We start from the raw sequence: 14,988 nt of genomic DNA, 5'->3' as shown, positions 1-14,988 counted from the left end.
GATACAGAATGCATCTCTTCCATTCACCCCCAGAGTGTTTATGACCGATGACCAGCAGTGCCGCTGATAACAGAACAACTGTTGTGGGGTTATGGTGTGAGGGTGGGTATGGTGGCTGGGGTTAGGGTGTGGGTGTGGGTGTGGTGGCTGGGGTTAGGGTGTGGGTGTGGGTATGGTGGCTGGGGTTAGGGTGTGAGGGTGGGTATGGTGGCTGGGGTTAGGGTGTGGGTGTGGGTATGGTGGCTGGGGTTAGGGTGTGGGTGTGGGTATGGTGGCTGGGGTTAGGGTGTGAGGATGGGTATGGTGGCTGGGGTTAGGGTGCGGGTGTGGGTATGGTGGCTGGGGTTAGGGTGTGAGGGTGGGTATGGTGGCTGGGGTTAGGGTGTGGGTGTGGGTATGGTGGCTGGGGTTAGGGTGTGAGGGTGGGTATGGTGGCTGGGGTTAGGGTGTGAGGGAGGGTGTGGTGGCTGGGGTTAGGGTGTGAGGGTGGGTATGGTGGCTGGGGTTAGGGTGTGGGTGTGGGTATGGTGGCTGGGGTTAGGGTGTGAGGGAGGGTGTGGTGGCTGGGGTTAGGGTGTGAGGGAGGGTGTGGTGGCTGGGGTTAGGGTGTGAGTGTGGGTATAGTGGCTGGTTTTAGGGTGTGAGGGAGGGTGTGGTGGCTGGGGTTAGGGTGTGAGGGAGGGTGTGGTGGCTGGGGTTAGGGTGTGAGTGTGGGTATAGTGGCTGGTTTTAGGGTGTGAGGGTGGGTATGGTAGCTGGGGTTAGGGTGTGAGGGTGGGTATGGTAGCTGGGGTTAGGGTGTGAGGGTGGGTATGGTAGCTGGGGTTAGGGTGTGAGGGAGGGTATGGTAGCTGGGGTTAGGGTGTGAGGGTGGGTGTGGTGGCTGGGGTTAGGGTGTGAGTGTGGGTATGGTAGCTGGGGTTAGGGTGTGTGAGGGGAGGGTATGGTAGCTGGGGTTAGGGTGTGGGTGTGGGTGTGGTGCTGGGGGTTAGGGTGTGAGGGTGGGTATGGTGGCTGGGGTTAGGGTGTGAGGGAGGGTGTGGTGGCTGGGGTTAGGGTGTGGGTGTGGGTATGGTGGCTGAGGTTAGGGCGTGGGTTGTGGGTGTGGTGGCTGGGGTTAGGGTGTGGGGTGTGGGTATGGTGGGCTGGGGTTAGGGTGTGAGGGTGGGTATGGTGGCTGGGGTTAGGGTGTGAGGGTGGGGTATGGTGGCTGGGGTTTAGGGTGTGAGGGTGGGTGTGGTAGCTGGGGTTAGGGTGTGGGTGTGGGTGTGGGTAGCTGGGGTAGGGTGAGGGTGTGAGGGAGGGTGTGGTGGCTGGGGTTAGGGTGTGAGGGAGGGTGTGGTGGCTGGGGTTAGGGTGTGAGGGAGGGTGTGGTGGCTGGGGTTAGGGTGTGAGGGAGGGTGTGGTGGCTGGTTTTAGGGTGTGAGGGTGGGTATGGTAGCTGGGGTTAGGGTGTGAGGGTGGGTATGGTAGCTGGGGTTAGGGTGTGAGGGAGGGTATGGTAGCTGGGGTTAGGGTGTGGGTGTGGGTATGGTAGCTGGGGTTAGGGTGTGAGGGAGGGTATGGTAGCTGGGGTTAGGGTGGGTGTGGTGGCTGGGGTTAGGGTGTGAGTGTGGGTATGGTAGCTGGGGTTAGGGTGTGAGGGAGGGTATGGTAGCTGGGGTTAGGGTGTGAGGGTGGGTATGGTAGCTGGGGTTAGGGTGTGAGGGTGGGTATGGTAGCTGGGGTTAGGGTGTGAGGGAGGGTATGGTAGCTGGGGTTAGGGTGTGGGTGTGGGTATGGTGGCTGGTTTTAGGGTGTGAGGGAGGGTGTGGTGGCTGGGGTTAGGGTGTGGGTGTGGGTATGGTGGCTGGGGTTAGGGTGTGGGTGTGGGAATGGTGGCTGGGGTTAGGGTGTGAGTGTGGGTATGGTGGCTGGTTTTAGGGTGTGGGTGTGGGTATGGTGGCTGGGGTTAGGGTGTGAGGGAGGGTATGGTGGCTGGGGTTAGGGTGTGAGGGTGGGTATGGTGGCTGGGGTTAGGGTGTGGGTGTGGGTATGGTGGCTGGGGTTAGGGTGTGAGGGTGGGTATGGTGGCTGGGGTTAGGGTGTGGGTGTGGGTATGGTGGCTGGGGTTAGGGTGTGAGGGTGGGTATAGCGGCTGGGGTTAGGGTGTGGGTGTGGGTATGGTGGCTGGGGTTAGGGTGTGAGGGAGGGTGTGGTGGCTGGGGTTAGGGTGTGACGGTGGGTATGGTGGCTGGGGTTAGGGTGTGGGTGTGGGTATGGTGGCTGGGTTTAGGGTGTGAGGGAGGGTGTGGTGGCTGGGGTTAGGGTGTGAGGGGGGGTGTGGTGGCTGGGGTTAGGGTGTGAGGGAGGGTGTGGTGGCTGGGGTTAGGGTGTGAGGGAGGGTGTGGTGGCTGGGGTTAGGGTGTGGGTGTGGGTATGGTGGCTGGGGTTAGGGTGTGGGGGGGGGTATGGTGGCTGGGGTTAGGGTGTGAGGGTGGGTATGGTGGCTGGGGTTAGGGTGTGAGGGTGGGTATGGTGGCTGGGGTTAGGGTGTGAGTATGGTGGCTGGGGTTAGGGTGTGGGTGTGGGTATGGTGGCTGGGGTTAGGGTGTGGGTGTGGGTATGGTGGCTGGGGTCAGGGTGTGAGGGAGGGTATGGTGGCTGGGGTTAGGGTGTGAGGGTGGGTATGGTGGCTGGGGTTAGGGTGTGGTTGTGGGTATGGTGGCTGGGGTTAGGGTGTGAGGGAGGGTGTGGTGGCTGGGGTTAGGGTGTGAGGGTGGGTATGGTGGCTGGGGTTAGGGTGTGGGTGTGGGTATGGTGGCTGGGGTTAGGGTGTGGGTGTGGGTATGGTGGCTGGGGTTAGGGTGTGGGTGTGGGTATGGTGGCTGGGGTTAGGGTGTGAGGGTGGGTATGGTGGCTGGGGTTAGGGTGTGAGGGTGGGTATGGTGGCTGGGGTTAGGGTGTGGGTGTGGGTATGGTGGCTGGGGTTAGGGTGTGAGGGAGGGTATGGTGGCTGGGGTTAGGGTGTGAGGGTGGGTATGGTGGCTGGGGTTAGGGTGTGAGGGTGGGTATGGTGGCTGGGGTTAGGGTGTGGGTGTGGGGTGAGGGATGGAGGGGCCAGACAGTAGTAGTGACCCAGGCTGTCGTGTCTGTCGACACAGCGGTCATCGTGTAGGAAACAGAGAGACAGGAGGAAGCGAGGGTCATCTTCAACATGATTCACATCATCCTTGGGGAAGACTTCGAGGCTGAGCTACTTTTAGCTGCCTCCGCGAAAGACAAAGTCCCATAACCGGGGTTCCTGGAACAACACGGCAACAAAGAAGGCTAAGTAAATTAACGTGGGGGGAGAATGGCGCAAGGGTCCCGTGTTCGAATCTCGGTAACGGCGCCTGGCGGATAAAGGGTGGCGATTTTTCCGATCTCCCAGGTCAACATATGTGCAGACCTGCTTATGCATGAACCTCCTTCGTGTGTACACGCAAGCAGACGATCAAATACGCACGCTAGAGATCCTGTAATCCACCTCAGCGTTCGGTGGGTTATGGAAACAAGAACATACCCAGCTTTCACACCCCCGAAAACAGAGTATGGCTGCCTACATGGCGGGGTAAAAACGGTTATACTATAAAAGCCCACTCGCGCACATGCGAGTGAACGTGGGAGTTGCAGCCCACGAAGAAAAAGAGAAGAAGAGAAGTAGAAGAAGAACGTGGTTAGACATTGTTGCGTTATGCTGCCTGATTATCACCATGCAGGGACGGCAGTCAGTCTCTGGGCACAGAGCTGAAGTAAGGAGTCATGATAACTTTTACTCTTAGATTCACAACAACAAAAAATCAGAAAAAAGACTAGTAAACGAACTGACCACGAAGAACATCATGTACACACAAGAACGGCAATGCAACGTTTTGCCGATGTGTTTCTGTAAGACATGTTGCACCCTTCCCCCCTCCCCGCGTCCCACCCATCCTCCTCCTCCCACATACACACCCCCCACCTCCCTATCCTAAACCTCCTCCCCACTCCTCCACACCCCGTACCACCCTCCGATATATTCACTGTCCTGACCATAGTCCTCACCAAGATCCTGCTCCCATGAACAGAACATAACGCTGTCTGTATGACGGTAACATCGTATTGAAGATGCGAATGACAGAAAGTAATGGCCCAGAGGTAACGCGTCCGTCTAGGAAGTAAGAGAATAAGAGCGCACAGGTTCGAATCCCCGCACACTCGCCAGTATTTTCTCCCCCTCCACCAGACCTTGAGTGGTGGTCTGGACGCTAGTCATTCGGATGAGACGATAAACCGATGTCCCGTGTGCAGCATGCACTTAGCGCAAGTAAAAGAACCCACGGCAACAAAACGGTTGTCCCTGGCAAAATTATGTAGAAAAATCCACTTTAATAGGAAAACAACAACACTGCAGGCAGGAAAAAGTGTGTTAAAAAAAAAGAAAAAAAAAAGGTGACGCGCTCAGTGTAGCGATGCACTCACCCTAGGGAGAGCAGCCCGAATTTCACACAGAGAAATCTGTTGTGACAGACAAAGAGTAATGCGATACTACTACAAATCAAATGGTTGCAACTTACTTGCACATTTCACTGGTCTCTCACTACCTTCATTAGCACACACACACACACACACACACACACACACACACACGAAGCAAAAAAAAAAAAAAAGAAAAATGATAAACGATACAGGAAAGTCAGGAAAGTCTTTGCTACGCTGCATTGACACCTGAAGATAACGTTGCACGCACAAGGAGACAGAGCCAACACGATCAGAGAACACCTGACGCAGAACAGCTGAAGAAGAACTGAAGACACTGAAGCACACCTGGGGTACCATTCAGAGACTGACCCCAAAAAAGACAAGAGTGGCGGTTCTTTGTTGCTGTCCTGCACACCAGAGGGCATAATAGTAAGTACGTAAGTACTTAGTGACCAAAAAAAGTCAAAAATTAAATTGATTGATTGATATGGATACTTATATAGCGCCTACCCTCGGTCGAAGACCAAGCTCTAAGTGTTTTACAAACACATGGTCGTTTGCACAACAGGCTTCCTACCTGGGTAGCGCCGACTAACGGCTGCTACTGAGCGCTCATCATTCGTTTCCTGTGTCATTCAATCAGATTTCAGGCACGCACACGTCCACACTCAGACAGACATGTAACATTTTACGTGTATGACCGTTTTGTTCATTTACCCCGCCATGTAGGCAGTTATACTCCGTTTTCCGGGGTGTGCATGCTGGGTATGTTCTTGTTTCCTTAACCCACCGAACGCTGACATGGATTACAGGATGTTTAACGCGTATTTGATGTTCTGCTTGCGTATACACACGAAGTGGGTTCAGGCGCTATCAGGTCCGCACATAATTATGTTGACCTGGGAGGTTGGAAAAAAATCTCCACCCTTTACCCACCAGGCGCCGTCACCGAGATTCAAACCCGAGACCCTCAGATCGAAAGTCCAACGGTTTAATAAACCATTCGGCTATTGACACATTGAAAGAAAAACATTGTCAAAATACTCTGAAATGTCAGTCTCAGAAGCTGTTCCATCGCCACAGCATGTTGGAGTGACGGAGGATGTGACCGCTGACAGAACACAGCACACACAGCGGTGATGTTGAAGACAGCTGGCACTGGAGGCCAACAACGCAGCCGCCAATCCCAAGAAACGAGAGACAGGGAGAAAAAGAAAAAGAAAAAGGAAACACACGAATCTTCTTCACATGACGTGTACACTTGCTGCGTCTGGTGGCGGTGGCTTGTGTGTGCCTCAAGGCTTATGCTCGCTGACCCCTCACGTTAGTTTCAGTTTCAGTAGCTCAAGGAGGCGTCACTGCGTTCAGACAAATCCATATACGCTACACCACATCTGCCAAGCAGATGCCTGACCAGCAGCGTAACCCAACGCGCTTAGTCAGGCCTTGAGAGAAAAAAAAGATAAATACATAAAAAAACTACTACAAATAATAATACTATGTATAGGGCGCAAAAACTTGATGAAATCAACTATAAGCGTACAAAATAAAATAAAATAAAATAAAATGAATAAATGAATAAATAAATATATAACTAACTAAATAAATAAATAAAAATGATATAATTAAACAATATAATAAAATAAAATAACTAACTAATAATAACAATACTACTACTACTACTAAATAAATAAATAAATAAATAAATAAATAAATAAATGAATTTTTTTTTAAAAAGGCAACGTAAAAAGAAACAAAACAAAACAAAAAAATCCCCACCTTGGCAGACGATCTGTTTGTCTTGATCCGCACCCGTCCGATCCAGTCAGATACCGAAAGCCATTGTTCAAGACTGGGATCAGTAGCTTCTGTATCCCCCTCCTCCCCCTCATGCCATCAGTTACTCGTGTATGATAGTCGTGATGACCACCAGAACAGCGGAGGGGGCAACTGCTGTCCCGACCATCTTGGCTAGAATTTGATTACAGTGGAGAGTGTTTTATCCCAGTTACATCGCCGCTCTCTTGGCCATTTATGACTCAAGGACGTTGGGATGATCCCCAGAGGTCAACTAGCGCTCAAGGCTGCAGTACTGAAAGCCAGGGCAATACTGACTTCTTCCCAACGCCGACTGTCCTAAAACCCTCTTGGCCGACAGAGTGGGGATGTAACTTGGGCAAGACAGTCTCCACTATAATCAAATTCTGGCCCAGATAGTCGGAACAGCAGTTGCCTCCTCTGGCTGCTGTTCTGATGGTCATAGTCGGACACGACTGACTATCATATATATACTGACTTCTGGGTTCAGTCATAGCCCTCCACGAAAGACTAACCTGTAAGTGAATTCCCATCCCAGTGGATAAACCATTGATCATACAGCTCTAACTTTCTTCTGGTGCCAACTGTTAACTTATGACGGTCTCTGAAATAAGCCGAGCGGTGAGCCATACATCTGCCAAATCATTACACGTTGTACATTCATAACTTTCACTGCGAATATTACACCCTGATGTTAGTCTGTTGTTAGATACGATACCATTCAGCGAGCATTTTAAAGAACCCACGGCAACAGAGGTTATGTACAAACGAATTACAAATACTGAAATTCATGAAAAAAACCCAGCAAAATTCATTTGTTTGTTAATTCATTTACGATTTCTTTTTTATGAAAAAAAACCCCACCAGGACAGTACCGTTATGTATAGACGAGTTTACCAAGTCAATGTTACTACCGACTTGATTTAAAAAAAAAAAAAAAAAAAAAAAAATCAGTTTTCATACACTGTCAAAGCTGTTTAACAGATTGAAAAAAACTTGACCAGACAATGTATTTTACGCGTCAATTCAGCACTCTACTACACAGGAAACACCGCTACACTAAATCCTCTACACCACACTAGACTACACTATACTACACTACACTACACTGCACTGCACTACACTACACTACACTGCACTACACTGCACTACACTACACTGCACTGCACTACACTACACTACACTGCACTGCACTGCATTACACTGCACTACACTACACTACACTACACTGCACTACACTACACTACACTACACTACACTGCACTACACTACACTACACTACACTGCACTGCACTGCACTACACTGCACTACACTACACTGCACTACACTGCACTACACTGCACTGCACTGCACTGCATTACACTGCACTACACTACACTACACTACACTGCACTACACTACACTACACTACACTGCACTACACTACACTACACTACACTACACTACACTACACTGCACTGCACTACACTACACTACACTGCACTACACTACACTACACTACACTACACTACACTGCACTGCACTACACTGCACAGCACTACACTATGTTTTCCTCCATTGCGTCGCAATGCAATGAAACATCAACGCGTTTCAATATTATTACTTTAGAAATAATTCCTGTTCCTGCCTTCCTTTCTGCCACAAATGATTTTTCAGGGCGAAAATTAATAATCATCTTGTGTTTCTGCAATTGGGGGAAAAAAAAGAAGCTTATTAGCACTGAATATAACTATGTTAGAATCAAATGAATGCCTTCTTTTGACAGTCATGCCTGGAATTACTTGCTTTCTATCGATCCCGCCCCTCCCTCCCTTCCACCCTCCTTCCCCCCCCCCCGCGCTCTCTCTCTCTCTCTTTCTTTCTCTCTCTCTCTTTCTTTCTTTTTCCTTGTGTTTTTCTAGAGCATTAACTGTTTAATGAATGTCACAAAATATAAGGTGATATGTGCAATATACGTTTTCGAACATGTTAGCTTAATGCACACAAATAAACTACTGAAAGGAGGGAGAGAGGGGGAGGAGGAGGGAGGGGAATGGAGTGGGGGTTGTCGGGAGGGGGGAGGGGAGGTGTTGATGTGAGCTGTGTCACTCTTGGTAATAATGGGATCCAGTAAATGCTGACGAATATGAAAAGCGCAAACTGTATGACATAATGACGAAAGGGGATAAAAAGAAAAAAAATATATATATATAAGAGAAGGAAAGATTCAGTTCAGTTCAGTTCAGTTCAATTGCTCAAGGAGACGTCACTGTGTTCGGACAAATCCATACTACTCTACACCACATCTGCCAAGCACATATCTGCCCGACCAAGCAGCGTAACCCAACGCGCTTAGTCAGAACTTGAGAGAAAATAAAATAGAATAAAATAAAATGAAATGAAATGAGACTTCTGAATGAGGAAAGAAAGAGTAAAAACGATAAATAAAATAGAATAAAAAAACAACAACTTGAATAATAGAATGAAACAAATAAATAAATGGATACAGGAAGAAAGACTGACTGATTGATTGACTGACTGAATGACTGAGTGACTAACTGACTGGCTGAATGAATGAATGAATGAACGAACAAACGAACGAACGAACAAATGAAACGAAAGAATGAAAGACGGACAGAAAAAAAAAAGAAAATACAATGAAGTATATATATAAAAAAAATAATACAAAGAAATAAAAGAAAATGATAATGCTGGATGCTGAAAGAAGACCGAGGTAGACAGAGTGCGATGTGAAAGACAAGTGAACGGAAGCGAGAGGAAGTTAACTCACTCAGTACGGCCAGTCCTCTCTTCTCCTCTACACAGGCCCCTCGGATGTCCAGTGGGTGTCTGAATGACCCAACCTTTAGCTTCCGTCGTCAGAACTGTGGTATTCTTTGTCAACATTCACCTCTTCAGTATAAGAGCGTTCCGCTTGCAATATTTTGATGATGGTAATTGGGATGAAACGCTGTTAACGTCGTCTCTTTCGCCGTTCGTATGGAGAGAGTTAAATTAAAACAACAATAACAACAACAACAAAGGGATAAAGTTGGGATGAAGGAAGGAAGGAAGGAAGGTGGGTTCGATATAATGCTGGAAGGAATAGAAATAAACAGAAGAGAAACAGAGTGAGAAACAAGACAGAGAGACACAGGGGAATGTGGAAACGAAGACGATGAGAGATAGATATATAGAGTATACGAGAGAGAGAGAGAGAGAGAGAGAGAGAGAGAGAGAGAGAGAGAGAGAGAGAGAGAGAGAGATACACACGCATGTATATACAGAGAGAGAGAGAGAGAGAGAGAGAGAGAGAGAGAGAGAGAGAGAGAGAGAGAGAGAGATACACACATGTATATACAGACAGAGAGAGAGAGAGAGAGAGAGAGAGACACATGTCTACACACACACACACACACACACACACACACACACACACACACACACACACTGAAAAGCGAAAAAAGGGATGGGCAACAGTAACAAGGGAGTGTTAGACACCTACGTGGAGTCTTTCGCTGATCCAGCTCCACACATAGGTCTCATTTAACTGGAACACTGACGGGCACAATAGCCGAGTTGTTAAAGCGTTGGACTTTCAAACTGAGGGTCCCAGGTTCGAATCTCGGTAACGGCTCCTGGTGGGTAAAGGGTGGAGATGTTTTCCGATCTCCCAGGTCAACATATGTGCAGACCTGATAGTGCCTGACCACCCTTCGTGTGTATACGCAAGCAGAAGATCAAATACACACGTTAATTAAAAATCCTGTAATCCATGTCAGCGTTCGGTGCGTTTTTGAAACAAGAACATACCCAGCATGCACACCCCGGAAAACGGAGTATAGCTGCCTACATGGTGGGGTAAAAACGGTCATACACATAAAAGCCCACTCGTGTACATACGAGTGAACGTAGGAGTTGCAGCCCTCGAACGAAGAAGAAGAAGAAGACTGGATACTCTCCCCCTTGGAAAGCAAGACCGACCTCTCACCCAGACGTCCAGTGGAGTGATGGCCAAGAGGTAACGCGTCCGCCTAGGAAGCGAGAGAATCTTGAGTGCGCTGGTTCGAATCACGGCTCATCCGCCGTTATTTTCTCCCCCTCCACTAGACCTTTAGTGGTGGTCTGGGCGCTAGTCATTCGGATGAGACGATAAACCGAGGGTGTGGGGGCGGTTGTTGTTTTTTTTTTGGGGGGGGAGGGGAGGAGAAAGGGTGGCGCTGTAGTGTGGCGACACACTCTCCCTGGGGAGAGCAGCCCGAATTTCACACAGAGAAATCTGTTGTGATAAAAAGAAATACAAATACAAATCCAGGACTCACTGCCCCGATCACAGCAACCTTCTCCAAAGAAGGACTGGTCAGTTTGACCGCAGGGACGCCGATGGGAGGCTGAACTCGATTTCAATTTCATGTTCACTTTCTCAAGGAGGCGTCACTGCGTTCGGATAAATCCATATACGCTACGCCGCATCTGCCAGGCAGATGCCTGACCTGCAGCATAACCCAACGTGCTTAGTCAGGCATTGAGTGCATATATATATAATTACATTTCTGAACCTATCAGAATGGATTTCGTCTTCAGAATGTTGCCACAGGACAACGCTTTTGTTGCGATGGGTTCTTTGTTTTCAGTGCGCTAAGTTTCATGCTGCACACGGGACCACAGCTTATCGTTTCACCCGAATGACCAGACGCTTAGTTTGAATTTTCCGGTCAAACCTGGGAGAAAATGCGAGAGCGGGATTTGAACCCTGACCCTCACGGACTCTGTATCGGCAGATGAGCCTCTTTACAATTGTGACTCCTTCCTCGTTAGTTCAATCCCTCGAACAACGCAGTCTTCACCAGACCAAGATACCGAGCTCCAAACAGCTTGACCTGAAGAGCGCTACTCTATAGGTGGTCAAAACCTCAACTCTGCTGACTACAGCGATAGAAAGAACTGGTTAATTAAAGAAAGAAGGGAAGGAAGAGGAGAGAGAGAGAGAGAGGGAGAGAGAGAGAGAGAGAGAGAGAGAGAGAGAGAGAGAAGCATGAGATGCATTCGGCACAGGTCTGTATAGCGGAGAGAGATAGACAGACAGACAGACAGACAGACATATACAGAGTCATAGACAGAGAGAAAGAGACAGAGAGGGAGTGAGACAGAGATAGAGAAACAGAGATAAAGAGATACATAGACACAGAGACACGGAAACACATAAAGAAGAGACTTTGCTTCATAGTTATAACTCGGTTGGTTTCCATCGAAACATCACACAATATCAATAAGTAAAATATACATTTTTGTTTTAAAATAAAGATATCAATAAAAGATTATGAAAAAAAAAAAATCAGTATCTTCCATCTATTTTCTTCTCTCACAATATCAAGATGTAGTAGATCGGACGCTGTTACGATCACAGACAGATAAAAAAAAAATTAAAAAAAACGATAAAAAAAGAAAAAAAAGATATAAATAACACGCGGAGTAACCCATTACTTCACTGATTTGATGATCCCGAAGCCACACTGTGTATCAACAGATTGCAAAACACGGCTACAACAACCTTCACCAAACGGGTCCATCCAAGTGACGCAAACACCAGCACCTGTGTGACGCAAGCTCCAGCACTCATGACTGTCCTACCCCCTCTACACACTCACACCACCACCACCACACACACACACACACACATACTCCCGGACACAGTGGCATTGCAGCTTTGTCAGCGCGCGATTCAAGAGAGGAAGTGACGTAGCCATAAGCCTGACTGGAAGTGATGGCGGAAGACGAGTCCAATGTGTGTGTGTGTGTGTGTGTGTGTGTGTGTGTGTGTGTGTGTGTGTGTGTGTGTGTGTGTGTGTGTGTGTGTGTGTGTGTGTGTGTGTGTGTGTGTGTGTGTGTTGGACGTACAGGCAGCGTCCTCTCTCGCTCTCCTCACTTCCTGCACAAACTTCTTTCCCTCCAGCTGTGGTTTTTTCTTCCATCGATTTTTGTTTTAAACTACCGCCCGCCCCGACCCCCCCCCCCCCCACCCCTTCCCTCCCCTCCCCCCCCCCCCCCACCTCGCACTGCCCCACATCCCCCAACCCCATTTCTCCCCCTCCATCACTCCCCACACCCCCACACCCACCCATCCCTCCATGTCCTGCCTGCGTCCAACTCTTCCAGTTGCCTCCCCTCCGTGCTTCATCCATCGACCACCCTACACTTCATGGTAAAGAAAAGAAGAAGGAAAATAGAGGGGAGAAATCTGAACTATGGGAACGGGGCTGAAAGCAGCAGGAGAAGCAGGAGGAGGAGGAAGAGAAGGAGGAGGAGGAGGAGGAGGAGGTGGGAATGAAATGAGAGAAAGGGTGGTGGTGGGTGTTGGGTTGGAAGGGGGAAAAAGGAGGTGTGGGTAGGGGTGGGGTAGGGAAGGGGGTGGGGGGGTTGGCGGGCAGTTAATTTATATCGATGCTATGAGTCTCGCCCAGGGAAAACACTCTTTATTGCTGAATGGAATGGAGATCTGCCTTTTTCTTTTCTTTTCTTTTTTTCTTCTTCTTTTCTCTCCCTCTCTCTCTCTTCCTTTCTCTCTCTCTTTCTATCTCCCTCTCTCTCTCTTTCCTCATAAACGTTGGACTTGTGTCACAGCCCTTTAGTAAGGGGCTTTGGCCTTTATTTGAATGAAACCGTTCGTTCGTTCGTTCTCCCTCCCCCCCCCCCCCCAACACACACTCTCTCTTTCTTTGTGCCTGTCTGTCTGTCTGTCTGTCTCTCTCTTGCTCCTCTACAGCTTCGTTCTTTGTCTTCACGCTGTTTTCCTTCCTTAAAAAAAAAAAAAAAAAAAGATCTTGTTTTCTTGGTTGCCTGCCTTTGCAGAATGGGATCGTTGGGGATGCGAACGTGAAAGCGGTAAAGCTTTGTGTACAGGAAACAGTGTGTGACCACCGTACCACTGGGGTGTCGAGAATTTGCACGGTGTTTTGTGGACATCTGGAAACTTTCTTTGATGCTGGATTCAGATGTTGGAACGTGTAGAATGTTAACATAACGGGGATTTATTATTATTATTTTTTTTTTAATATATCAAAATGCTGTTGTTTGCTGTATGTGCGCGTGCATGCGGAGACACACACATACACATACATGCGCGCACGCACACACATATGCATACGCATAATGATATTCATCATAAACATTTCCATTTTTCTTTACTGTTACGTACTTTTCTTCCAAAGTCTATTACCACCCATCACCGGCGGCTTTGGCGGGGGGACGGTGGGGGGGGGCTGGGGGTGCGGAGGGGGGGGGGGGGGGCATGGGGACATCGGAGTATCACTTTACTTTCCTTCCTCTGTGGAAATAGGAAGTCCACCGGACTGTAAATTGTGTCACAGACAAAGGAGGGTTTGGGGGAGGGGAGCGGAGGGGAAGGGGGCGAGGGGGTCGGAGGGTGGGGAGTGGGGGATGGGGGGGGGAGGGAGGGGGTCATGGCTGCTAGTGCCCAGACGTCTGACGTCTCTCATTCAAGGGACACAACTCCAGTCATGTCAGGTATCACATGATCATTTGCTCTCTGTCCCCACGGGACACCCCCCACCCCACCCTCCTCCGCTGCTGCTTCTTCAATGAATGGCTTCCTCCCCTTCTCCTCCTCCCACTATCACTAATTTTGATCAATTTAGTAACACCGTTTGAAAGATAAAATGTATAAACACACACACACACACACCTTCCCACTCCTCCTTCTACTCCTGCTATCCCCTTCGTTCTCTTCCTACTCCTTCACTTCCTTCTTCTTTTTACTCCTGGTCGTCCTCATCCTCTGCCTTCTCTTCCTTCTCTTTCTCTTCCTACTCTTACTTCTACTTATGGTGGTCTTCATCTTTCTCTCCCCCCCCCCCTCATTCTCCTCCCCCTCCACCTACTCCTTATATTCTCCACCTTCTTTTCCTACTCTTACTCCTACTTATCGTGGTCTTCCTCCTTCTCCTCCAACACATTTTCGTATACCTCCATCTACTCACAGTCGTCCTCCTCCTCGACTTTCGCGTCTTACTCCTTTTCGTAATCCTACCGCTTCTCCTCCCCCTTCTCTATCTACTCCTTCCCTTCCCACTCCTCCTTCTAAACCTGCTACCCCCCCCTGTTGTTCTCTTCCTCCTCTTATTCCTACTTATGGTGGTCTTCCTCCTTCTCCTCCTCCTCATTCTCCTACACCGCCTCCAACTCATGGTCGTCCTTCTCCTCTACCTTCTCGTCCTACTCCCCCTCCTTCTCTTACTACCCCTTCTCTTCCTACTCCTCCTTCTCTTCCTATTCCTTCTCCTTTTACTCTTGGTCGTCCTCTTCCTCTATCGTCTCTTCCTACTCCTTCTCTTCCTACTGCTCCTCCTACTCCTGCTATCCTCCTTCTCTTCCTACTCTCACTCCTACTCATGGTGGTCTTCCTCTTTCTCCTCCAACTCATTTTCATACACCTCCATCTACTCACAGTCGTTCCCCTCCTCTACCTTTTCGTCCTACTTCCCCTCCTTCTCTTCCTACTCATTCTCTTCCTTTTCCCTTTACTCTTGGTCGCCGTCCTCCTCTACCTTCTCTTCCTACTCCTCCTCGGAATCCTACCCTTCTTCTCCTCCTTCTCGTCCTAATCCTTCTCCTTCTCTTCCTACTCTTTACTTCTCCTTTACCTCATGGTCGTCCTCATCCTCTACCTTCTCGTCCTATTCCTTCTCCTT

Source organism: Babylonia areolata, chromosome 24 (genome assembly GCF_041734735.1).
Source record: "Babylonia areolata isolate BAREFJ2019XMU chromosome 24, ASM4173473v1, whole genome shotgun sequence".
Lineage (NCBI taxonomy): Eukaryota > Metazoa > Mollusca > Gastropoda > Neogastropoda > Buccinidae > Babylonia > Babylonia areolata.
Note: the sequence above shows the minus strand (reverse complement) of the source record.